We start from the raw sequence: 27833 nt of genomic DNA on the forward strand, positions 1-27833 counted from the left end.
ATTACATATTACTTCAAAGGAGGATGGAGGCAGATAACAACTACGCTGTGTTGCAGACATTTAAAAAAAATAAAATGGGAGTATTTTATGGCGGTAAAAGGTGCCAGACTGACAGCTTTGAAGATAGAACCGCACAGCACACTCAGCAGCAGTGCAGGCTTCCTTGACACAGCCCTGCCTACATGTTTCATCACTGTCCTGGAGGAATCACTAGCGTTGAAAGGGTATTTTAATTCCCCGTGAACTCTGCTAATGCTGCCAACAAGGGGCAACTGATGAACACAGATTACAGCATTGTCCTCACTGCTGAAAGAAAGATGTGCTTTTTACCTTGGTGTAAGTAACACACAAGCTATCCCAAGGTTAAAAAAAAAAATACAGTAAAGACAAGGTACTTCAGTTTCAGCATGAGGTAAACTCTTCAAGGTCAGCCCTATACCCCCACCTAGGACTGACCTCACCTAGTTTACCTCATGCTACAACTTGTCTTCTCTGTGTTTTTACCTCAGGATAGCTTATGTGCATTAGTTTCCCTGAGATTAAAAACAGCTTTTTTTAGCAGTGAAGACAAAGCCCAGAATGAGACCACCAGTTTATTTCATACAGACCACTGAACAGTGATCTGACAGGAATGGTTTTTAGTAGCTATCCTAGACTGGGCCAGAATCAAAGAAGAGATTCAATAATAATGCCACTCGGCTCTTATATAGAGCTTTCCATCAGTATATCAAAGCACTTTACAAAGGAGATCAGTATCATTTTATGGATGGGGAAATGGAGGCACAGAGAGGAGAAGTGACTTGCTCAAAGTCCAAGAAGGCTAGTACCAGGAGTAGAACCCAAGTGCCAGTCCAGTGTCCTATCCACTAGGCCACATTTCCTCCAGTAATAAAAGTGTCCTGTATCTCATTGCTAAGCCAGCCTGTTCCTCAAGTTATTAGAAGAATGTGTACATACTACTTCTGCCCAATGAAAATTCTTACTTATCCTCTCTCTCACATACACACCCCCTACATATCAAGGCTATTTCTCTCCCTTATTCAAAAAAGCACTTAAGAATAGGCTGAAACCCATCCCTAGTCAAGAAATAGGTTAAGCACATGCTTAACTTAAGGTCAATGTGACTTAAGCACATACTTAAAGTTAAACATGTGCTTAAGTCACATTGACCTTAGGTTAAGCATGTGCTTAACCTATTTCTTGACTAGGGATGGGTTTCAGCCTATTCTTAAGTACTTTCTTGAACTGATCCTATGTTTTGGATCTCCCTCCCATTGTGAAATACTTGGGTTATTACTCGAGCTGAAAAGCATTCTCTTCAATGATCAAATAACTAGGAGTCATGGATGAAATGAAAAAAGTCAAAATTTAGACTGAATATTAGGAAATATTTTCAAACACAGAAATTGAATCTAGGGGACTGTGCAACAACACAAGGAGAGTGGTGGAAGCCCTGGCACTTGTACCACATAAAACGGTTCGACAAAGTACAGCAGATTACAATGAAGGGATAGAGAGGTTTCCCTGGTTTCCCTCCCCCTCTCTAATTTTTATGATTCATATATAACATGTATTGACATAACATGCTAGAATATATTTCAAAACAGAGAGTTATTGTACAGATTTCAAGACTTTGGTTTCCAACCATGTGAAAAATTTCACCTTACCATGCCAGTTTTACAGGTATTACAGTACGTTAAAAGATAGCTAGGAACATGCTTTCCCCACAAAATTTATTATTGCACTATGGAGTTTATCAAACTTGCTTCCCCTGTATATTTCTGCCCACCTTTTAATTACAAAAATTCTAATGAAAGTCCCAGAATTGGACACAAATGAAGTACTACTGATTATGGGTTCAGTCCTGCAGGGTGCAGATGACTCTGGCATCAATCCTGCAAAAGCACTTAAACTCATGCTTAAGGTTAAGCATAATAAATCCCAATGACTTCAAATTAATTGAATAATCTAATCTGAGACAAGAGAAACCTGCTGAAGTCAATGGGGACAGCTCAAGTGCTTTGCTGAACCAGGGTAAGAATGCTCAGCATCAAGCCCTATATCACCTTATGGGTGAGAAAGGACATTTATCCACATCCATATGTGGCTTCAGAACAAAACATCTGTATTCACATCATGCATATAATTGAAAAAGAAAATTGAATTAACAGACTTCACCACAGAAGGTTTATGCCCTGCCTACCTCCTCCCCCCTTATTAATAGAGACCTTGAAGTCAGTAATTGTGATAAGATATTTGGTTACATTGATGTAAATGTACTTTTTCTTATCAATAGGCAAACAGCACCCTAAATCTATTTATCTCCTTCACATTTTATTTACAAGATTTTTCTGTCTTTGAAGATGGCTTTCAAGTTTCAGTACTTGAGGTTACCAAGCTGATTTCTGAAGCAAACAACATTCATTATGTGCAGAGGGGAATGTTTTATTTTTTCAGTTGCATTTCCCAGATTTTATCTTGTTCATGCCGCTTTGATAAGCATGCCTCAGTTGTGCATCTGATTTGCTTCCTTCAGGAATGCATTTGTGTAGCATGATCTTTTGGTAGTACCCTTCACTCGTCCCTCTTTACATTCATCTCACTCAGTTGTTGTATCTTGACTCAAATTAGACTGTAAATCCTTTGGGGTGGGGAGCACGTCTACCTACATGTCTGTCCCATCCACAGCATAATGGGGCCTCTAGGCTTTACCACAATATAAACAAGTAAGAGATAATGGAAAAGGGGAAGAAGGGGCTGAACAAGACATGGAAAAGGACTTCTCTCACTCCTTCACTTCTGTTGCTAGCTCTTTTCTCCCTGGAGAGGTCTTTCTCCTCTCTCATTTCCCCCCTACTATTTAAGGGTCAAATCCTGGCCTCACTAAAGTCTATGGCAAAACTCTCATGGACTTCACTGAGGCTAGGATTTCACCCATATCCTTTTTTTTACTCCCTCCATGTCAATTTGCCTTCTCCTTTTCATCCTCTGCTTCCTGGTCTTTTAAAACTCATGTTGCCTTGGTCTCTAGAAAAATCACCTGAATGGCCAAATCTGGTGAACACTCTACATCATTCAGTATCTTAGGCTATGTCTACACTACCGCTTATGTCAGTATAACTTATGTCACTCAGGGGTGTGAATAAGCCACTCCCCTGAGCAACATAAGTTACATGACCTAAGCGCCAGTGTGGACAGAGCTGTACCGCTGACATAGGTACCTCCGCTTGTTGGGGGTGGATTAATTAAATCGAAGGAGAGCTCTCTCCCATCAGTTTAGAGCACTTACAGCACCACAGCTGCACTGCTGCACTAAGCTCTCTACTGCAGCCATATCCTTAGATCATATAAATATATTGTACCAGAGTTCTTAGTTAGATTTACTAGTGGCCTTAACTTTTGGCTGAGGAAGTCACATTCCTACCAGAGAGGGGTGCATGAAATCCAGACAGGAATTTATTTACACGCTAACTTTTAGAACAACATCTTAACACACACCTGGAGGCAAGGAAATAACAGTCTGATTTCTTTCCAGGAACTTGTGGACATTGGAGTAAAAGTCATAGTATCCCATAATAATACTGGGCATATGATGCCATCGCTTTCTTTCCCCATTTGTTTCTCCCTGACCCTCACCTACTGTAGAAGGCATATTGGTAAAGTCTTGTATTCTAACTATTCCAATAACCTGCCCCAAAGGGGCAGGTAATTTCTTTTGGTCATATAACTCCAGTGGAATTCAAGCTCAAAATAGATCAGTGAATGCTAAAAATATTATACAATAATAAAAGCGTTTCAGCACAGATAGATGCTATCACTGGAAATTATTAGCCCCAAATGCACACCGGCAGTTAACATATACATACAACGATTGTCTTTAGCTGGACTGTGTCCCAGACTCACGTTTTGCAGAACTGCAGAATGAACCATGGGTAGATATCTGAGTACTTGTACCTCCAGCTATTCGACTGGCACTTGCAGTTACTTACTTAGTGGCACAAGCACTCAGACTTCTACTTGCAAATTAACTGTGAACGTGGGTTCAACTTGTGCCTGCAAAAGGGAGGCCACCCGTCTGGAACGTGTTCCCATAAATTTCCTGCTATATTAAAATGGAATCTTCATTATATTTTGGTTGTAGGGACAAAATGCTCTGTCTGTTTTCATTGTTTGAAAAAAAAATACAGTTAGCTATGCATTTAAATGTGGTGTGAAATATGGAGATGTTTTAAACCACTGGCTCAATAGTTGTGCTCTTTGGACTATCTATTAATTATACGGCCAGTTTCTACTACCACTGGATCCGTAGCAGCATCCTGTCATTTGTTGTCTTAAGTGCCTTTTCTGTTTAGACTCTTCTTTTAATAGTGGTCTGCATTTTGTATTCATTTATCTGGAGATCTTTTGCAATTAATCCATTTAATCCAGAGGGCTGCCTTTTTTAACCCCAAACCAAACTAAACTAAAACAAAAAACAAAGCTAATGAACTTTATTGGCTTGTTTAGTGCTGGATTGTGGCATGTAGTCACTGGCCTTAGGTGGATGCTCCTTCCTAGGGATGAGCAGAAAGGGATCCTAGCTTCTACTGCTTATGAGAACCAATCCCACCTTGAGCTCCTGACTGTAGTGAGGAATGTACATTCTGCAACCCCTAGTGCACCTAGCCCTGTGATTCTCAAACTGTGGGTCAGGACCCCAAAGTGGGTTACACCCAGTGGTGAGCTGGAGCAGGTTCCCACAGGTTCCCAAGAACTGGTTGCTAAAATTAGACCTCCATGGAGAACCGGTTGTTAAAGGGCCAGGAGGTGGGCAATAACTCCGGTCCGTGGGCCGGACCATCCTGTTGCTCCCAGGATTCCCAGCTGGGGAGACTGAGGCTCCCCCGGCCCTTCTGCTTCCCCCCAGCTGCAGCGTGGGCAGCTCAGCTGAGCTCTGTAGTTGCTTTGAGCTGCCAGCAAGGTAAGAGGGGAGGGGGCTGCAAGCTCTAGGGCTGCTGGGGGGGCAAGTGGGGCAATTTGCCCCAGGCCCTGCAGGGGCCTCCGGCCCCATAAGTATGTCTCCGCCTGCCCCGCCCCCTCTCCCGCTCCCCCCCCTTAAATCAGAACTTTTTATAGGGAACTGGTTGTTAAAATGTTGGCAGCTCATCACTGGTTATACCCCCATTTTAATGAGGTTGCCAGGTCTGGTGTTAGACTTGCCGGAACCTGGGCTGAAGCCTAAGCCCTGCCGGCTTCAGCCAGGGGTGATCGGACTCAGGTTTGACTTTGACCTTGGCCTCCCTCGCCTGGGGCAGTGGGGCTCAGGCTTTGGCTTTGCCGCCCCCACCTGCCACCCCCACCACCCACAATGGCGGGGCTTGGGCAGACTCAGGGTCAGGTCCCCCATCCCGGGATCATGTAGTGATTGTTGTTGTCAGAAGGGGCTTGTGGTACAATCAGTCGTTTGCGAGCCCCTGAACAATGCTGTGGAATGTGTACAGTTGGGTAAACTGTTCTTATCATTGTTATTCTTCAGACTACAGCGGTATGAGATGGATGAGGAGGACACACACACAGATGGGAGGAGGTGAGGCAAGGACAGGAAAAGACTCAGAGGACGGAGTCACATTCTGAGAGGACGACTGGGAAACAAAAGTAATAATTATAGTGCTATGGCTATGCCGGTAGGTTTCCCCAGGTAGACAAGCCCCTAAAGGATAACAGGGGCTCCAGAAAGCTCCCAGAGCAGAAGGAAGGTGGGCTTATGGGATATTTTTCAATGGGGAGGACACACTTCTTTTCTCACACTGAGAAACCACATGAAATAAATACACACAATATTCATTTACACAGCTCCTTTCATCCTAGAGGGTCTCCGGGTACTTTACTGAGTTACACTGACACTATACAACTATTCAGTCATCTCCCAGTGAAATGCAAACAGATCCATGGTGAAATACAATAATAGCTTAGTAGAACACAGGCACACTATAGAACAGTTTAGGAAAACAGAGGGGAGAATAGTGAATCCAATTTATCCCATGCAAGGACTTTCAATGTAGTAAAGCACTACCTCTCTGATTTGGTAGCATTTTACAATCACTTCGCATTCGTCTTGCCCAGATGTAAGTGAGGACACAAAGCAGTAAAGGAGGAGAGAATCAAGCCCCAAGAGTGCAAGCTTAACAGCTGCTCTTGGCAGACTTGAATGTGAAGAGCAGGACTGTTGTGTCTTTCTTGGCTGCTTTTGCTGAAGGACTGAATGGGGGAGGGCCTATCCATCTCTAAGACTGTGGGAGGCTGATTTGGCCTTTAGAATAAACAACAGTACCTACCTCTTATATGGCTTTACAATCTTTAATGTATTTATCCTCACAACATCACTGTGAGGGAAGGCAGAGTTCTTATCCTCCTTTTACAGATGGGGAATGGAGGCACAGAGAGGCAAAACGACTTGCCCAAGATCACACAAGAAGTCTGTAGCAAAGCAGGGAACTGAAGGCAGGTCTCCCGAGTCTAGGTTAATGTCCTAACCCTTGGCTCATCCTTCAGGCCAGCTCTAACTATAGTCATGGTGGCTGTAGCCTTTTAAAAAAAAAAATCTGAACTTTAAAGTTGGGGTGAAACTCAAACTGTAACCCACTAAAAGCTCGCAGCATGAGGTGCTGTATTTAAAATTACCAATTGTTCAGTAGCACATTCCTACTGTAGGCACAATGGAGTGAAATAAAAGCAGAGTTTCAGCTTTGTCTTCTCTTGAGATTTTGGTCCTTAATTGTAATAGCTCTATTGGAATCCACAATGTTCAAGCTTAAACCAAGAAAAAGTATAAGAGAACATTCCAGGAAAGTGTATGGGGATTTTAAATGTACTTTGATCAGGTTCTCACCTCTTTCACAGACCCTTTTTTAAACTCATGCAAATTTTTATTGAAAATGAATTTTAATGATGCAGAAACTAAAGTTTAAATGTGCATGCACAAAGATTTGCAGTAGGAATGGATCCATTCTCCTCCAATGAGGGAGCAGGCGTGATGTCATGTGGATTAACTGACCAGTCACACACTGTGAATATTGAGTACTGATTATGTGATTGTGAGCAGTTTGCTGCACATAAAATTAGATGTATTTTAATAAGTTGTTAGTGACTTCACAGAAGGTATTAATTTGAGGAAAGTGCAATTTGCTCATGGATATTCTGCAAACAGAGAAAGAGTCAAGGAGATGTTCTTTTTCCTCTAGGAAAGCAAAGTACAACATTCCCCCCCACTCCCCGATCCTTTCTATATTTTGAAAGTGCATTTCTGAAAAAGCATTTAGGAAAATAGTAACATGTAAACATCAGAATTTCGGTGAATAACTCCTCTTCGTGAGAAAGACACCTAAAGGTTGGTTTTTAGTTTGTTTGCTTTGAACAAAGGATAGGCATAAGCATTTTAATGAATCTTCTCCCCACCTCCCGCTCTTCAAACAATGAGTATAAAACCACTTTTCTCCTCTCCCTGGCAAATTCTTACAGTAACAGAGACAGAAACTTGGTTTAAAAGCTGATTATGGCTGAGTCTCTGCAGGACTTTACCTAGATACCAAGCTGTGAAGGATATTCTCCTAGAGTTTGCATTTGTCTTCTTGAGGGATCCTGAAGACTGTTGTACTGACATCTATTGAGCTTTTGCAGGGCTTACTTGCATGCTTAAGATGTAGGATTTGAGATCCTTTTTCCTTTGCAGCACCATTCTCCCTCCTACTCCACATCCCTGATTTTTCTCTTGAATTTGGGAGTTGGGTGCCCAATTAATTTAAATTTTTGATTGATCAGTCATAAAAGATTAATAGACAAATCATTTGTAAGTTAGATCTACACTGTATGGTGTTTTCTATGGGACAAACATGCCCCCTGCATAAAGGTTTGCTTTCAGTCCATGCAGTATATGGGTCACTTGCATTCCAAATTTCTTTGGAAAGACAGACCTGTGGCCTCACACAAATACAGATGTGCATATTTTACTGCCTTGTTACTCAAAGAATTTATTTTAGGGCATAAGGCTTAAGGGTTTTAAGTTCTTAAAGTGTCTAATGCTAGAATGTTACCAAAGCCTTCAAAGATGCATATTTGAATACAGTATATGGGAAACACCTGGCTTTAGAAACATTTTGGTAAAATTTGCTGTTATCCTTCTGTTTGACAAAAGGGTATATTTATCCCTTGACTTTTTGTCATGACCTTTGCATTCTGAAATGAATTAAAGGTTTATGTGCTGGAATGCAGAGAGCAGGAAATCAGGAAATAGCATGGGAAATGGCTTTCCTGTCCCATTTCACTGCTTTACGTACTGTAACGTCATCAAGGGCAGAGATTCTGTCGGTTATGTCGGCATAACTAATTTGTGATGTGCAGGCCATATTGTTCAATAATGGTGAACAGAAGCAATGCAGTAAAATGAGATCTCTTAAAGGATAAATTGCTGCTTTATCACATTGATTTCACTCCATCACTGTAAAAAGCATACTCTGATCTCAAATTGATTAATAAAGCCACTTAGCTGCAAAAATAATAGACATGGTTGGTGTACTTGCATTCAATTATACCACTGGTGAATTTGTCCTTAACTGCTGTATAAAAAGTAAAAGCAGCAAAAGAGATCAACTCTATCCCAAAGACAGACCTCGCCCAATATTTTCACAAACTCAGTTCTCCCTAAGAGGCTATTCAACTTGGGAAGAAAAAAGTTATTTATGAATACAGGAAAAAATTTGCAATTTATAAAAAAATCCCATAAGCCTTTTTTACGCTTTTAAAACACTGTAATAAAGAACAAGGTAGGCAAAGTACATGACATATTTAGTGTTGGAGTTTACCACCAGGGGAGGTAATATTTTCTTTTAACAGTGCCTTGTCATAGTGTATTTAAATACTGTGTTGTGTGGGACAGCTTGCAAGCTCTCTCTATAAAAATAATAACTTGCCCGAATTGTTTTTGAGTGCTAATTCTGAGCTACGGGACCACAGGACAATGAAATACAAACAGATACTATGTGGTGCTGGGCATCTCACGCTAAGGTCTATAGCCAACATCTTCAGAGGTGATTAGCACCTGCAGCTCCTACTGAAATTATTGGAAGATGAGAGCTCTACCACCAATAAATAGATCGGACCACTTTTAGATCAGTGCCTAAATATGAATGTAGGTACCCAATTTTAGTCACCCACATTTTAAAAGTTTGCCCTAAGTGCCTGTAACTCATGTTGAATCAACAAAGGCCTGCTTGACATCTGTGGGGACTGAGGATGCTCAGCACCTAACAGAATGCGCTCAGCACTTTGGATTAGCAAGACCCTAGTGCCAATCTTGCAACACCTGACTCACGTGTGCTGTTCTATTGAAGTCAATGGAATTACTGCTCATAAAACCAGGGTAAGAGAGATGAGCATCAAGCCTTCTGTCGTTACCTAGCAATATCCTGGCCTGCTAAACAGGGCCTGATCCTGTCCTTATTAAAGACAATGGCAAAATTTCCATCATCATTTACTTCAATGGAGTTGTTCCGAGTCGACACTGTTGTGAATGAGATCAGAATAAATCCAAGAGTATTCAACTTCTCTTAAAAAAGCAACTAATATTCTCTTCTATGACATGCATCCGACGAAGTGGGTATTCACCCACGAAAGCTCATGCTCCAAAACGTCTGTTAGTCTATAAGGTGCCACAGGACTCTTTGCTGCTCTCTTCTATAACCTCTGCATATGTCTATATCTTAATTTATGCCTCCTTATCTTTGATGCTGATTTATTTTTAAAAACAAATCCACTAAATTTGTTAAAATGCATAGTTTTAAAATGATCATTTACTCACTAAACTGTTTAAAATATAGTATTTGGAACTGGATTGGTGTTAGCAGGAAACTGCAAAATAGGAGTGTATATTTTTATGCAGTAATTATTTATTGTTTAATATACCAACTGAGAAGGCAAAGAACAGCACAAATGCATAATTGTTACCAGGCAGGGAGAAGTAGAGCATTAGGAGATAGCATAAATAGTCAAACGTGACCTCAAAAGGTCAAAAGAGAACTAAACAATTTTGTCACAGCACTCGCTTATTTAAGTCAATGCAAGCCCAATTTCCTCTCTGCTGTTTTGCCTAGTATTTTACATTGTCCAGTATTACTCTTATTTGACAGAAAGAGACACAGAGCTGGTTGTCCTAAGTACATTTATTAGATGTGTGTGATTATTAGGGAAGGACCACCTAAAGCATTTCACAAGTCAATCGAAACTATTTTGATTGTCATGCCACCCAAAATACTAAACGGAAACGTCTAGGTTATATTAAATTTCTAAAAATGATTTACTGAGGTCAGGCACAATAAAAATGCAAGTCAGCTGTGGAAGCATTTTGTAACATGGATGATTTTTTTAACCCTTCTCATGCTGTCACAAACAAGATTGCAATTTGGCAGATGGAAACCAATGAAGATCAAAATGTAATTTAATGGCCCAGCTCTCCTGCTTTCAACACGACTTCAAATTTATCTCTGGAACAAACACCACTTATAAAATTCATTCATGTTTCTGTAACTTTCCCCCTTTTTCAACAGAAGACTAGGCTTTCATTATGGGAGCTTGTGATCACAATACGTTCACTATATGAATGAGAGGCTTATTTGGTTTTACATTTAAGATCATGTTCATTTTTGCAGCACGCTCTGAACAACAAAAGGATATTTTATTGTCACATTTTTTAAAAAAAATTAGTTTCCTTTGGACAGTTATAAAAATCACTTAAAAGCTAAGGGGGAACTATGCCTCAGTGACAAAACAAATTTGCCACAAACCATTTTACAAAAGAACAGCAGGACTTTAGACTAAACTCAGGAACTGTTCCTATTCATCATTCATTTGTTTTGGAAACTCCACCCTCCTCCTGCCATGTTCAATATCTAATTGGCATTCTGACACTTCAGATAACTAAACATCTGCTGCATGGATGCTTCTTAGAAATCTTTTGTTCTGTAAGATGGAGTTCAAGGGATACAGCTCACCGATACACTAGATTCTTGCCATTGTTAAGGCAACTACTGTTACTGAATAGGGAAGAAAAAACATTCAAAAGACAAACGAACATTTTGCACAAATATCGTTCCCCCTCTGACAAACTTTCTAGGCATTCAAAATGTTTTAAGATTCAGATGTCAAAGGATTGCTGCCTCCTACCTATTTCCACAGTCTCTGGGAGTATTGGGGTCTTTGCAATCCTACGATAAATAGCTATTGACAAAAGGTTAATTACTGTTGCAATGACAAGCATGTTTCATAATTGATTAACACTCAATGCATTTTTTAATATACTAGTTCAATTAACATAAGTGGACAAGGTAGATGATGCAAGATCTACCTTTCAGAGTTGCTGTGGGACTTTAATTAATTAATGTTTTGAAAGCGTTTTGGAATAAATGTGAAGTAATATTATTATTGGATCAACAGATAAATCATATGCAAGGTTTTGGGATCAAAATTTCCATCCTTCTGATGCTAGAGGCTTTTTTGCCTGAAGGCTTGTGTTGCGTAATGTCGCTATTGATCTAACATTACCATCATTATTTGAATCATAGTAGCATCTAGAGGCTCCACTGTGCTGGGGGCTGTACAAAATGAGACAGTCCCTGACCCAAAGAACTTACAGTTTAAACTGACAAGACAGACAAAGAGTGGGCAAGGAAAAAGGCAGAGAGAGGTGAAGTCCAAGGTCACACAGCAGGTCAGTACCAGAGTCAAGAATAAAACCCAGGGGTCTCCTGCCAGTGCCCAATCCACTAGGCCATACTGACTCGGTTTCCATATAGATATATTTTCCCTCTTTAACCTTCCACAGGGCCCAACATAGTAATATGGTTACACAAACACTTTCTACATTTCAGCTTAATATACATTCTCCTTTCAAAAAGATTCACTGTTTACAGGTATATAATGCATGTTTCTAATATGAGCCAACATCTGGTTGCTATAGACGTTTTAAATGAGATCCACTGCTGGAGCTGTACAAAAAGATTTGCTCCTAAAGCGATTCCAACAATGGAGATCTGGCTGCGTTAGTCAATGTGTGGTACTGGGCCATCATCAGCGATGCTGACTGTTCCAATAGCCAATGAGAGCGTCTGCTTCAAGGCTCCTGTTTGGCTGTCAGAGTGAGTCTGGATACTATATCCAATCAACGCATGTCTCGTTGTCTAGTCATTGGCTGGTGGGTTTTCTTTTATGAATCTATCCATGACTATAGCCAAGTTATTTTAAACTCTCTGAGCCAAGTTTCAGAGGAGGACATACTGCATGGCCCTGCAAAACCCACTGTAACCACATTTGCACATACAAATGACTGCTGAATATACCACACAGGAAACTACCTGCATGATTGTCCTTTTGCACACAATATCAAACTGCGTGCATATGTGTGAGCTTTGGCAGGCACGTTCACATTGCCCGCCATTAAAAATGTATCCCTCCTTATTTATTTAGAAAAAGCTCAAATGTAAACATTAAGGGCCTGAGCCAAAGTCTATAGAGGCAACAGATACCCAATTACTTCAATAGGCTTTGAATCGAAGCATAAAGTGAGTGAACTAATGTTATTAAACTACCACTAAACTGTCCAGCCAGAGGGAAGGAGGAGTCATAGCTATCTACCCATCATAGTGACTGGGACACTTGGTGACAGAATGGTTCTCTCATGAGGGACTTTTGCATCTGATGAATCCTAGCCCACTCAACCCCCCTTTTTTTATTTAAAGGGCTAAGGGACTCAAGAGGGGCATCTGTTAGTCTCAGTTGATGACACTGTTTGAAACTGCTCTTCTTGTCTTCTAAGTGATGATGTACATCCAGTGTGGAAGGCTCCAGAAGAGGAAAGATGACCCACTGCTTAGAGTGCTAGCCCTAGGACTTGGGAAATTTGGGTTCAAGCCCTGTTTTGCCAAATAATTCCCAGTATGACCATGGGCAAGTCACTTAGCCACAGAAGCACATTTGATGGATTGAATCATGGGCTTCTTGCGGGGATTGGAACAAAAGAAGTAGAGAAATAACTAGGTTTTCCTCCTTTGTGGTCAGAGAGAATATTCTGGTACATGTTCGATATGAGGTCCTACACTTGTAAATTTACACTATTAAATGGCATATGCTTCAATGTAACTTCTATTAACAATTACAAACCCCACTCTCTCTCTAGATACTTGTCTTGTCATTTAATTGGAGTTCATCGAAAAATGCCAACCAAATTTGGGGAAAATTCTGTGTTCCCTGGATTTGCTCACAAAGCAAAACCCAACAGGAGGTTGTATTTCAGCAAGAAATCTCCACTAGCATCACCTCCTCCCTCGAACCCTTTGAGGTTCCTGCAGAAGTGACCCCCCCCACAAAAAAAATAAAAATAATCTATGAGATAGTTAAGTATCTGACAAATAAGTTAACGGAGTGGGCAGCAATCCTGTTTTACTGCCGTTAGGAATATAGTAGTAGTGATATTATTCTTATTTGTATTACCATAAAGCCTAACCATTGTACTACGTGCTGTATAAACTCATTTGCCTGGGCATAAATCTTGCTATTGAGTACTATACCATGCTATTTCAATATCCGTGTTGATTAGGGGTAATGAGGATACTTTCCTGCTCACCCTTAATCAGGTTTCCCCGTTTTGCATCCCCACTTTTGTCAGCAAAAACAAACACCAGGGTCTGTTTGATTCTGCCAGGCTGGGTTGAAACCTCTCAAAACTCAAGGGCAGTGTCCTCAGTCCATGTGTGTTTCCACTGTTTGGCTCCAAGGAGCCCTCTTCTTTTTATTGCCATTCCTCCCTTTCTCATGCCCCATACTCCTGGCCTCTTCAAAGGGATCATCTTCTGGACATGACCGTCGGGGCCTGCTGTCATTTTCCTTGGACCACTTTCCCTTTTCTTCTTGACTAGGGGGAAAAAAAAAAAGACGACCATTTATGTCAATGAATCCCTGACCTACATAGTCTGACCCTGAAGGTTCCATAGATAATACAGGAGATTAAATTAGGCCAGCAACTGAGGAAAGGGCCTCTATAAAGAGAGCTTTTTAGACGTGCTTTGCTGAAGCCATTACTTTCTCAGAATACTGTGCATACGTTCTAACCTTTTATGTCTTTTGGATTGACAGTGATCAGCTACCCACATATTTTTGTCATGATTCCTAAATTCAGAGAGAGGGTGAGGAGGGAAACTTCCTCATCTTCTCTGTCATTCGCCCCCTTTAAGGTATTGCTACGCTTGAAAGGACGTGACAAACTCAGTTCCAATAAACATAACAGAATCTGATCAGCATCACGGTTCCTTTCACAGGACTGAGGTTGTACCATCTCTTTGTGTACTACATAACTTTTAGGGAGAAGCTCCCTTTGTCCTGTACAGAAAAATCCAGAAAGCAACCATGTATCTCTCTTGTAAAGGGAAGTTAACACAAAGCAGGTAAGATTCAAGCTGATTCGGATGGGGCCAGCTTCAAGATGCTTATATGCACAAAGTCACAAAAATGTCACTCTATACCACTCATATCTGCTTTAAGTCAAGCACAAAACATACTAAAGCTTTACATGTGAATCAAAGGTCCTGATGCTTTCTCATTTGCAAAAAAAGCTCTTTACCTGTTGCTGAGAGAGGGAAACAATGTCAGAATCATATATATTCATTCACAGCATGAAACAGGCTTCTTTACGGATGGTAACATAACATCCAGGTGTTAGGCCTCAACCCCACTTCAACTATTGTTTATTGCCATTGCATGGATTAATCCCTGCTGTCAGTCCAGTCCACAAGATGCTCTTAGAAAGAAAGGTCTGCATAGGATCACAAATGTCAGATCCTGCTTTGATACACTTTATCTTTTCTTATCCCTTCAGACTCACCATGACTGCTCTGACTGACATGCTAAGAAATGCTTTAGAATCGGTGCATATGGACTAAACTTTTTGTTGTTGTTGTGAACAGAAATCACTGTGGATCTGATAAGAAGTTTGCAGAGTATTCCATTACAAACTGGGAATCCCAAGAGTCAGTGATTCATTAGTAATTATCCTAGAGTTACAGGAAGTAAACAGCTTTTAGATGTGTAGTTTGCATCTAATTATGTCATAGTTCACTGTCAAAGGTGTGTGTTTTTTCAGAGTAATAAATTAAAAACAACAGATTTTACAACAGCATCTAGGAAGTCAAAAAGCTAAACAATTTTTTTTTAACAAATAAAACACCTTTGCTACACGGTCAAGGCATACTGTGTCATTTTTTGTTTTAATTTAATTTACAGGGATATGAAAATGTCATTTTCTGGATGGACATGCTCTTTCATTTGATGTTCATTGCCTGCCTTCTAAGGGATTCAGAACAGGTTTCTTTGGTTTTATATTTTATATTTACACCAGCATTCACTAGTAATTTAATTAAGTGACTAATAATAGTCTTCATGGTAGCCACATAGGGCCCAATTCTGCTCTCAGATACAATGGAGGAAATTATTCTGGATTTATACTGGTGTATTAGAGGACAGACCTGAGCTCTTAGGATTTCTCCACACTTGAAAGTTCTTTCAGGTTAAATTAAGGTTTTTCGAATTAAGTGCCTTGGGTCCACACACAAGTTTGTTTCAAATTATCTGGCTTTTCAACTCCCATTAACAAACCCACTTTGGAAGTAAATTTACTGAGATTTGGGATGAGTCTTCAAACAACAAAGTAGTTGGGACCATAGGGACCAACCTATGACTGTAGGTGTTAACAGGCCACTGTACATTACATAGTCCTTTACAATATGTGCTAACTCCTTATGCTAAACAATCTGTTCCACCTTGCATTTTGTTGTGACTCTCTAAGTACCTTTCCCAGACCTGAAGAAGAGCTCTGTGTGGCTTGAAAGCTTGTCTCTCACCAGGAGAAGTTGGTCCAATAAAAGATATTACCTCACCCACCTTGTCTCTTTAATATCCTGGGACTGACACAGCTACAACTAAATGGCATACAACAATGTACTGAATCTGGCAGTCCTCCCAGTGTTATCCTGTACAGACCAGATGTCATCTTCCCAATTAAATGCTGGTTTGTGGTCCTTTGTGATTCCAGCTCATGTCAATTTCACATAGCCAGAGTCAAATACCAATTATGCAGCAGCCATGCTTCATGCTTCCATATAGACCCATGGTGAGGTCTGGCCCTTCACTAGGGGAGGAGTGTGACCCAACATATCTGAACAGGAGTCTCTAATGTATTGCTATCAGTGAGGGGCACTCCTGGCGCCTGAGCCAATGCTGCAATAAGGGAAAGGTGCTCCAGCAGGTAAAGTACAATAATGAAAGACCTCTGGCAGAGCTTGCATGGTCTACAGATACTATCATGAGCTGGATGGTATTTTTGGTAAACATGCCACACTGAATGACAGGATGCCAAGCTGATGGCAATTGAGATCTTGGATAGCTCAGTGGTTTGAGCATTGGCCTGCTAAACTCAGGGTTGTGAGTGTAATCCTTGAGGGGCCCATTTAGGGATCTGGGGAAAAAAATCTGTCTGGTGATTGGTCCTGCTTTGAGCAGGGGCTTGGACTAGATGATCTCCTGAGGTCCCTTCCAACCCTGTTATTCTATGATTTCAGGATTTCCCCAAGCTACTAAACCAGAGAGACACAGGAGCCATCCAAATCACAGGCTCAGAACTAACGTGGAGAGGGGAGCTCTTCCTGAAAATAATCTGTGTTATATTACAATAAAAGTGCACTGGAGGATTTAAACACATTTGTCCCGGATACTGTCAGGGGTGCCAGCATATTGTGTTAGCCTCTCTCTGCCTCCTCAGCTTTTAACTGTTGGGTGCTCAAAATGGCTGGCAGCTACATCGGAGAATAAAAAAGCAAAATATGCAAGCACAGAACCACCCTTCAAGCTTTCCAGGTCATGCCTTTCACACACACCCCTTACCATATCGCTTACTGATCCCTCTCCCACCAGCTGACCAAGTTGACAGCATTGTTAAAAAATAGCATACACTGAATGGAAGACACATTTTTTGTAGTGACAAATACAGGAAAGAAAAAGCAATCCTAACGTTTTTCTGCCTCACAGTTTCATTAATGCCCTCAGCTTTGAGTTAGGTAAATTGCCCAACTCAGGCTACACAGACATTTCAAAATGCATAGAAAGTTTAAGGCATTAGAAGACATTCAGGCATACTCCCTTCCTTGGATTCAGAAAAATTACTGCAGAAGTCTATTTAGTTTGCAGTGCACTTTATGCTGATCATCTAAGAGAACTTAAGGCAAAGATGGTGCTCTATTCTGGCACGCGTTGTACAATAAACGCAGCTCTGGGAAGACTGGCCATGTAGCTTGTGATTCCCTTGCACTCTCACACCAGATTTGGGGGAACCATCCTGGCAAACAGCAGTGGGGTATAGCTTCCTGATTTGTTCATTGCCTTTCTGAACAGGATCCTCCTTTGCCTTTTGGGGACACACCTCAGGTTAACGATATCTGAAGTAAGGATAGCCTGCAGAGGTGCACATGCAATTACTGGCCTGACCATGCTACTACCAAAACCACCTTCTAATCCCAGACCACCAGCAATCTGCTGGATGTACACGCAATTTTTAACCGTCTTTCCAGATGTCTCAATCAAAATCTCCCAGCCACCACCCCACCCCATTTTGGGGTCCTATATAAATGGGGAAGAAGGTAAGACATTTTCAAACAAACAATCTCCAAACACACTTCAGGCTGGGAAGAGCCCATGGGAATCGAATGCCAAAATTTAGAAAAAGCAACATTTAAATGGTTGTTGGCATGGAGACTAGAATTTGGACAATAGCTACTTCTGTTGTCCACTCTCCTTCCCTAGTGCTGGCACTGGACATGCTACAGTCCCCATGGACAAGAGAGAGAAGAATAAAGTACAGGGTCCATCCCAACCTACCCACTGCCCTTTCCCTCTGAGAGCTCTGCATACTGGGATGCACCCTTCACTTTCCCAACTCCAAGGAACTGGCCCTTCCTTCAACAATCCACATCACAGGACAACAGTGGCTATTGAGAGAACCTTTAACTCCCATGATCTAACCCCATCCCATACCCCAAGACACACAGAACATTTTAACCTCTCCTCCCCTGTATACCAATGTGCGATCTTGAAAGCACAGACATGTAGTTCTTTGTTTATTAGTTCTGCTTGGATTGGGTTTTAAGTTATGGATGTTCAACAGAGGTTTTGTTTTAACTATTCACAATGTACAACTTGGTGGATTATTTCTTATTTATTAAAAATTCTTTGAAAATGTTGGCACGTGGTTTACAAGTTTTATAGACGCGTTGGACCAATCAACATAAAAATCCCAAGTGAAGCTTACTAAGATTTTTGTACCAATTATCATAATCAATCCCTACACAAAGCAGGTGTGCATGCATGCACACACACACACACACAAAAACACATACACCAAAGATTCACAATATTGTTCTAGCCTCAAAGGAAAAGCATAATGCATCCCTGACCTTGTGTCCCTGACCATTTCCAGCATTTTGTAGAGGCCACTTTTGTTGGCTTTTCTTAATGTGCTCAGTAAATCTGTCCACCTCTCTCCTTGCTCTCACACCAGATGTTCACTATAAGACTTCATAAGGCAGAAAAGCCGATGGTAAAAACTGATCCTCCTAGAATGACAGGTGGAATCACAATATCATCAGTGTCTATATTGGTCCTTGGAGAAAAAGTTCCATTTTTCCATTGCAGAAGACAGGCCAGCATTTCCAAAAGGTCCTGACATTATGGTCCTTTTACAGTGACCCCCCAGGCCTTCCAGCACCATGGAGAAACACCCCTTTGTGTTGATCAACTTTGAGTCCTGCTGTGAACAGCAAACAATAGGTATTTGGGTTCCATAAATGGTCCCCAGTACAATTTGGAAACCCCAACTGTGAAAATCCATCAACAACCTCCCAGGCAATCTATATGACCTTGGGGAATAGTACTTCTTGATAACGGCACACACCTCCCTGACAGGTGATTTAGTAACCAACTGGTTAGCTAGTAGTGAGGTTCTAGCTGGTGATGACCACACCCTTCTCCATGCTGCAGGGAAATCATGTGGGTGGCCCAGCAGTGCAGCTCAGGAATGAGCTATGGACAGATTTTTAGGAAAGTCATCTTTGACATCCTAAAGTTCTGCCAACACTGTTGTTCATCCCAGGTCTGCATCACTATCCTGTCCCACTCCTCAGTGCTAGTTGGATGAGCCCAGAAGCAGTGCTCCACCAAGTGAAGCTACTCTAGGCATAAATCATACAGAAATGACTTCTCAAATTCCGCCGTCCTCTCCTCAGGTGTCCATATTGCCCTGCCTCAAGCCACTGCGCAATTTGAGACACAAACACAGCAACCTGTTTGTGCTAATGATGGTCAGGATTTCAGTGCTCAGCAGGGTTTCCCCCAGTGCCGCCTGATGGCATTCTGAAAATGGTGTGAGCTTGCCAAAGAATGATAGGATGCAATGAGAAGAATTATGGGAATTGTTTAGTTTGACCCCAAGTCCTAGAATTCCAATGCTTTCTGGTAGTTCTCTCACAATGCTCAGCAAGAAAAAAAATCCCAGAATGCACAGAGCATAGTGGAGAAGCATTGCACCATGGGACATCTGCCCAGAATGCTGAGTGCTTATTTCAAAACAACACAGCATTGTATGGACACAGTGATTCTGGGGGGGAGTAGCTTAATCCAGGATATCAAGGTAGTGTAGATGTCCTCCTTGCCCAACAGTTGTTTTGGATCACTTAATTTGGATCACAAATATAACCCAAAATAGCTTTCAAGTGGGGACAAGCCCTGAGTTTATTTTCTGATTTTACCTGTCTGTAAAGTTTCCAAGGAGTTTCCAGGAGATACTAATTGGGATTTATACAGTCAGCCACTTTCATTCACATCCTTATCAACAGGCCACATTTTCAAACTTCGCCTTCTGATTTTGTACACCCCCTTGTGAGAAAGACTGATTGCATCTGTAAATGGGGCATAATCTCTACGCCCCAAAACACAGCTACTTGTGCATGTGTATCAGACATTAGGTATTCAACTGCAGGGTCTGCAGGAGCAAACATAAGCCTTGTATTGCCAAAATAACAGCCCCTCCTTTTTGTGAAAGTAATTCACTTCATGCGAAAACACAGGTGCACTAGATTGCAAGTTGGCTTGAGGAGGTTTGAAAATTTAACTCTCATTATAAGGGAGTTAAAAAGTTTCTTAGAGCTGAGCTAGGAGTAAATGGGTATAGGAATATGGGAACTGACACAATGAATCACAACAATGCCCCATCTAATCCAGTGTCCGGTTTCCAACAGTGGTTAGCATCATATTCTCCATAGAAAAAATATAAACCCCTCAGAACAGACAATTATCCATTAACATACACAAGAAGAAAATTTCTTCTTAATCCCTGGCAGTTTGTTGTAGTCTTAATTAGGATATACAGAAAAAACCCCCCCAACATTTGCACACACAAGCAGGTATTTGTGCACTTGGAGCAACTAGTGCACGTGCTACATTCAGTTTCCACTTATAACCAGCTTGTCAGACAAGCTTTGGCCAAATACTGGCAGGTGTTTGGAAGCAGGCTCTGCCCTCTTCTGCCATTGATGGGCACATTGGGCATGTCTTCACTGGCAACATTAATGTGGCTTATGTAGTCACGGCAGAGCTCTGGGAGCTACCAGTGCTGGTGCACTGTCTACACTGGCACTTTACAACACTGAAACTTGCAGTGCTCGGGGGGCGGAGGGGGTTTCACACCCCTGAGCTAGAAAGTTGCAGTGCTGTGAAGTGCCACTGTAGACAAGCCCTAAGTTTCATGAGCAGCAGAAAAGGCTTCTCTACCTAGCTGAGCCCAGTCCAGTGCACAATCCCCTTGCTTGTACTATTACTGCTAAGAGTACAAATAATTTTTAGGGGGGGGCCTACGTGTAGGGTGCAACTGTCTAACTAGGATAGTGACATAAGTGCATTTATGGACCTTCACCTAAGAGGAAACCAACAAATTCACTGTCAGTTGTGATCTAAGTAAAGCTGGTCAGAAAACAATTCCCCTTCTCCCTCCCACTGAGAAAATTTTCCTCCAGCAGGTTTCAAACCAATTTGAAATGAAAGTTTTTGTTCCAAATCACATTTCAAAGTGAAACAAAAATGTCTGTTTTGTTTTTAACTTAAAAATGGCATTTTCCACTCCAAAAATGTAGATTTAAAATTAAAAATATTGTTTCAAAATTTCCTATGGGAAAACCAGACTTCTGTGGGAATTGACTTTTTGTCCCATGAAACAATTCCTATTCTTAAATAGGAAAACTGTTTGGGGGGCAGCTCTAATGTAAGACATGAACTCAGGTCTCAGATATGAGAGGCTGGTGTAATAACCTCATGTATTACTCACCCCAGAAAAACAAAAACAAAACAAAAACACCCCCACCCCCAAGATTTTTCTGAATCTCTGGACAATCTAAACTTTGTTCTAGATGTTATTTATGGTCTTGTGGTTAAAACATGGGGCTGGAAATCAGGAAATTGTAATTCTATTCCTGGTTTCACAATTGATTCACTGTATGACCATGTCACTTCAACAACTTGTGCCTCAGCTTCTCCATTCCGCATAGACTCTTCCAACTTCACTAGGCTATTGTGATGCTACATTTCTTAATATCTTTAAAATAGTTAAGCTCTATTGACAAAAGGCACTCTAGACCAAAACATTATTATTCTATTGAGTTTAATGTGCATATAAATGGCACCTGAGTAATCAAAATTTCTGAGTTTGTTTTTCTTGCTGCTAAACTAGTATTTCAGTAAAGAAAACAGATTAGTCCACTTAGGCTATATCTACACTACTGTGGTAAGTTGACCTATGCTATGCAACTCCAGTTACGTGAATAACGTAGCTGGAGTCGATGTACCTTAGGTCGAGTTACCGCGGGGTCTCCTGTCGACTTACCTTACTCTTCTCATCGGGGGTAGAGTACAGGGGTTGACTGAAGAGCAATATGCAGTCAATTTGGTGGGTCTTTACCAGAGTATCGATCCACGCTGTAGTGTGGACCTGCCCTAGACTCAAATCTTAAAAGGGGCATTATGCAGTAGCAGGCTGTCATTTTAGTCAAGGCATACATTGTATTTCCCAGGACTGGCTGTGCCAGTGGGACAGTTCCATCTGGCCCCCAGATGCAGAACAAAATGGCATCCTCTGAACAACATGATCTCTCATGTACGATATACCATATACGCAAAGTCACACAGTGCAGAGGATGCCATTTTGCATACCTGGCTAAAAATGCCACAGCACACCACTGGCGTTCAGTTTCTAGGAAACTAGAACTGAGAGTATTTTAGGTTACTTTAAACAAAATTTAAAAGTGCTGCTGGCAGTGACAAAACAGAGTTTGAGCCTAAGATGGAAAGTGTATGGGTAGTAAATAACATTGAAGTTAAAACAAATTGATTCAGTCCCAGAGTTAATCTATTATATTCTTTCAATGGAATTTGTTTTGTTTAAAAAGGATTATATGAAATCATAACTAAAGCTTCATTAACTTTGAGTGATTCATTTTTTTTGTAACCACATGTTTAGTTACAGCTGATAAAGCATGAAAAACTGCATTCCTTGCCGTTTGTTTTGCATGGGTGTGTTGGGTAATGATGTCAAATATTAAGGTACAACATTGCTCTTCTTTATTGATGTGTTAGTGACTGATCTGCTTATCAGTTCAGTGGGAGAACTGAATGCTAGAAAAGGGAAACGTGAATCTTTTCCAAAAGGCCCAAGGAGTATTGAATATTTATAGCACAGAACAGATTAATAATAATTTAAAAAAATTAGACAAGAACCTCTATTGGGAAAACATCACTATGGAATAACAAAGTAAGCAATGAAGCTTTGGAAGAGATGCTTCAATTGCTGAGATTGTATGAGAGGTTGAAAATTCAGATACGATGGCAGTATTGCATGTTTCTGGCAATCTCTCTTTTCATTACACATAGGATTGTGAATTCGTCACAAGCGCTTACATAGGAGCTTTTTTAAATCTTGCAAGAGAATTGGGTGTCAAGCACTTTTGGAAGTCTAGTCCTTTTTGCTTTAGTTTGCCTTTATCTCCCTTGTCAATATTACTTTATCTTTTTCATATTCACTACATTTACACCTGAATACTTCTTGTATTTTCTAGTTTGGGGGTCAAAATCTCTTAAGAATAACTTCCAAAGTTTATCACAAATAGAGACTGTAACTCAGTCTTAAAGATCAGTGGAAATGGAGAAGGAAACTTCAAGGCTTTTCTTAGCTGAACTTTATAAACAGAATAATCATTTCCAGAAACAGAAAATGTCAGTCAGATCATCTTTGACACAAGGTCAGCTTTCTGCAAATAATACTCCTGGGGGAATTCTGCACCAAAAAAATTAAAAATTCTATACACAATATTTTAAAATTCTGCATATTTTATTTGTCAAAATAAATCACACACAGGCAGCCCCAGGTGGCTGACAGCAGGAGCCCCAGCCAGAAAAAATGGAAAAAAAGCAGCATTTTGGTGGAAATCACAAATTCTGCATTAAAAAAATAGAAGTCTGTGGGGAACATTAATTCTGCACAAATTCTGTATGGCACAGTGGTGCAGAATTCCAGCAGGAGTAAAAGAAGGCTGGTGGCATATCGGACGGGAAGATAAAACAATGCCTTTCCATTATGTGAGCGTACGGTGCAGTTACCTGCTAGAGGGCTTTCATATTATTCATTTAGAGAACGTCCTAGCTTCTGTGGCTTTGGATCAAGGAAAATGTTTTTGTATTCATTTTTTTTAAATGTATCTATTTCAATTCATTGCTCTTGAATGTGATCGATTGGATTGACTTTAGCCAGGCAAGAAGCAGCTTCAGTAGACTGGGACCTTGTCTATACTGCCACTTAACAGTGCTGCAACTTTCTCACTCAGGGGTGTGAAAAAACACCCCCCAAGTGCTGCAAGTTTCAGCACTGTAAAGTGGCAGTGTAGACAGTGCCCCAGCACTGGGAGCTACTCCCCTTGTGGGGGTGGGGGTTTTTTTGTTTTTTTTTACAGCGCTGGGAGAGTTCTCTCCTAGCACTGGTGCCGCGACTACACAGTCATGTTAAAACGCTGCCACGGCAATGCTTTAACATTGCCAGTGAAAACATACCCTCGGTCCTGACCTGCAACAGCTCCGTCATTCCACTTTTGGCCTTCTCTTGTGCAGGCACTGTCTGTCATGCACAAATTGTGTGGTGGGTTGGGCAATATTACAGTGTTGCTCACTAGTAATTTCTTACACCCCATCGTAGTTGATTACGTGAGAATCACAGTTCTCTTTTTCTTTCTAATGAGTTGCAGGACCTCAGGGTTGCAGGAAAAAAGACTGAAAATATGGCTAAAATCCAAAAGACAAAGGCCATGTCTACACTTACAACAGGGGTCGGCAACCTTTCAGAAGGGGTGTGCCAAGTCTTCATTTATTCATTCTAATTTAAGGTTTCGTGTGCCAGTAACACATTTTAACATTTTTAGAAGGTCTCTTTCTATAAGTCTATAATATATAACTAAACTGATGTAAAGTAAATAAGGTTTTTAAAATGTTTAAGAAGCTTCATTTAAAATGAAATTAAAATGCAGAGCCCCCTGGACCAGTGGCCAGGACCCGGGCAGTGTGAGTGCCACTTAAAATCAGCTTGTGTGCCGCCTTTGGTGCATGTGCCATAGGTTGCCTACCCCTGACTTACAAGCTTGCAGCAGCCCAGCTATATCGATGCAGCTGTGCTGCTGTAAGAGGGCTTGTGTAGCCGCTCTATGCCGATGGGAGAGACCTCTCTTTTCGACATGAAGCCAGCTCATTGAGCGGTGGCAGTTATGTCAGCTGGAGACCATCTCCTGCTGACATAGTGCTGTGCAAACGAGCACTTATGCGAGCAAAAATTACGTTGCTCCAGGGAGTTGTTTTTTTCACATCCGAGTGACAAAAAAAATCGTACCAACATAACTGCTAGTGTAGACATGGCCAAAGAGAACTCAGCATGTATTTATTAAATCAAAACAAAAGAAAAAAACCCCATGATTTTTAGAGGCTAATGCAAGATTTTTTGAATGCTTGAGGGCGGCAATATTAATATGACCCACTTCCCCCCCACACTATTATTTTATTTACAGTGCTGCCCACTCTACGTGCCAGGCATGTTCCAAACACTGAAGAAGAATAGTTTATACTTTGCACTGAGATTCCTATTCGTATCTTTGGACTTAGATGCATGTACTGTGTCCTTTTGACACGTATGATGAGTAGACAAGTAGGAGGATTATAGATACTGTAAGCATTTTTCCATGTATGTTTTATGTATATATGCAGATGATATACTATACATGATCACAATTAACTAGTTAGCCCACATTCAGGTATCTGATGGATCTGACATAATTCAAATATTATGCCCTGCAGCAGTGGTATGATCCAAAGCCTGTTGAAGTCAGCGAAAAGCCCTCAGTTGACTTCAGTGGGTCTTGAATCAGGCCACGGATCAGCATTGCCACAACTGGAGAACATCAGCAATGCTTCACTGAGGCATGAAAATCAACTGCCCTTCAAAGAAGTGGGACCTTTCAACAAGCAGCAAAATTGTACTTTAAGAGGTAGGATTGCTGTTTTTGAAGGCACAAAGTGCCCCTACAGCAATTTGTACAATTGTAATTAGATCACTAACCATGTGTTTGCATCTGGAAATAAAGGTGCCCATGGGTTTGATGTGGTGTGGGGAAAGCGTAGACCTCAGTCACCAGAGATTTCACTCTGGTATTTTCCACTAGCAATAGATTAGCTGAGGAGGGGGAGAAAATCCCTGATTGCTCAGCTTGCACTGAATTCTGTCCACATGCTGTAAACAAGAGTTTGATGATGATTTCATAGATCTGAGAGTATGAGTGTAAAATAGGGTCAGATACATGCCCCAAAATGTTATCAGTATTTGCTATGTTTTTGGGTGAGGCTACATCTACATTGCTCAGTTTGTACACTTCAGTCCCCTTTATAGAATGCCCTGCATGTAACTTGGAATCTTGTATAATTGTAACATTATTTGTTTTAAAGAAATAAAAAATAATAATAATAAAAAAATCACAAAAATGCCACAACATTTAAATTGCCTATAACAAATTTCCCTCAGGAAAACTGGCAATGTAGGGGAACATCTGCCTCTCTCAAGAATCTAATTTTCAGGTCCATAAAAGATAAGGTTAAAATCGGAGACGGGATCTCATGTTCTACATTTCCTCCTACCTAATGAGACTCAGAGAATGTTTAGCTATTTGTACAAGCATTACATTCGGAACAGCACTTTATGAAGCTGCTTTAGATGGCATTGGGCCTGCCGTGTCCTTTCGAAATCTAAACAGTAGTAATATGATACACTTAAACTTCTCATTACAAGAGATGTTTAATGAACCCAGGATCTAACCAAGATACTTAATTTCTTGTCTCTTGCTTTTTCTCCCCCCCCTGAACAAGCTGAGTAGCATTTCTTGCGTAATGCCTATATGAATGACAGCATGCACAAGGCATGGCAGAGGATTTCCAAAACACCCAGGGTTGTCTTGTGCTTTATTGTGCTGCACCTTATTATCATTCTCTAACCCTGCACATATGGTCATCTTCCATTCTTCTAACTGGTTCCAGGGCCCTGGAATTCAGCATGACCCCTAAGGGCTATTCTAATGCAATCAGTAGGAATACTATATCCAGAGCCAGTCCAAAATCAAAGGCCTGGCCAAAGCCCAGGATAAATTACAGCTGTTATAAAGAAATCACCTTTTCACCTTGGCCCTCATATTCTTTCAGTTTACAGTCATAACTCAACAAGGCCAGAAACATTTGTCATTAATAAACCTGGTTGGATAAACAAGGCTGATGGATTAACAAGTCACATGTAAAGAAACTTGAGAAAGTGAAAAGCTTTGGACAGAAGGTAAGGATAAGCTGAAAAAATTTTCTGGGAGGGAAGATTTAATATATTTTATATCTACTTTCCCATACATTATTCTCTCTATTGGATTTTGCTTTCATGATTGACAGCTATAGATACAGTAGTTCTGATTTACTGCCGAATTTTAAAAAGAGAGAGTAATCCTATGTGCTTTTGGAATGCAAACATGACTTATTGACCTATATTTTGCAATGCTAGCAGACATGGCAACTTCACCAGTCTATAGGCTTTTTTGCCAATATATATTTCTTATCTGAACTGGAAAAACAAACACACAAAAAAACCCCTCATTAATTAAATTTAGAAAAGCCTTGTGGATATTTGTCTTTGAAATACATGTTCATTAAGAGGCTGCATTTCAGAGTGAATGGTGTCATCTTTCTCCCTTTATGTAGAAGAATTATTTTTAAGTTTGTTCTGTGGCGTGGATATGTTTTTGGCCTTCTGATTAAGTGTGTTAGACTGAAGACAGGTTCCAAAACATGTTACTTATGTAACTCAGCAACATATATTTCTGCTCATCAACAATGTTTGATCTTCTCCTAAAGCCAAAAACAAGTCACAGCAAGAGTGATTTCATCCCAGAAGCTAAAGGGTTAAAACCAACAGTTTGGTAACAGAGCTTCAGGAAATCTGTGAGAAAAGGAGGAAAAGCAGGTTGTATTTTTACCCAATTGTCTCAGAAAAGATAGGTTTCAGAGTGGTAGCTGTGTTAGTCTGTATCAGCAAAAACAACGAGGAGTCCTTGTGACCCCCTAGAGACTAACAAATGTATTTGGGCATAAGCTTTCCCAAA

General features: G+C 40.8%; 1 protein-coding gene across 1 annotated transcript in view; it reads right to left on the bottom strand.

The window, feature by feature from the left end:
- SALL4 (spalt like transcription factor 4) overlaps positions 1-27833 on the bottom strand; it is a 124480-nt gene that overhangs the window by 96281 nt on the left and 366 nt on the right. The gene's annotated exons all lie outside the window — the stretch shown is intronic.

This window comes from Mauremys reevesii, linkage group 13 (assembly GCF_016161935.1).
Source record: "Mauremys reevesii isolate NIE-2019 linkage group 13, ASM1616193v1, whole genome shotgun sequence".
NCBI lineage: Eukaryota > Metazoa > Chordata > Testudines > Geoemydidae > Mauremys > Mauremys reevesii.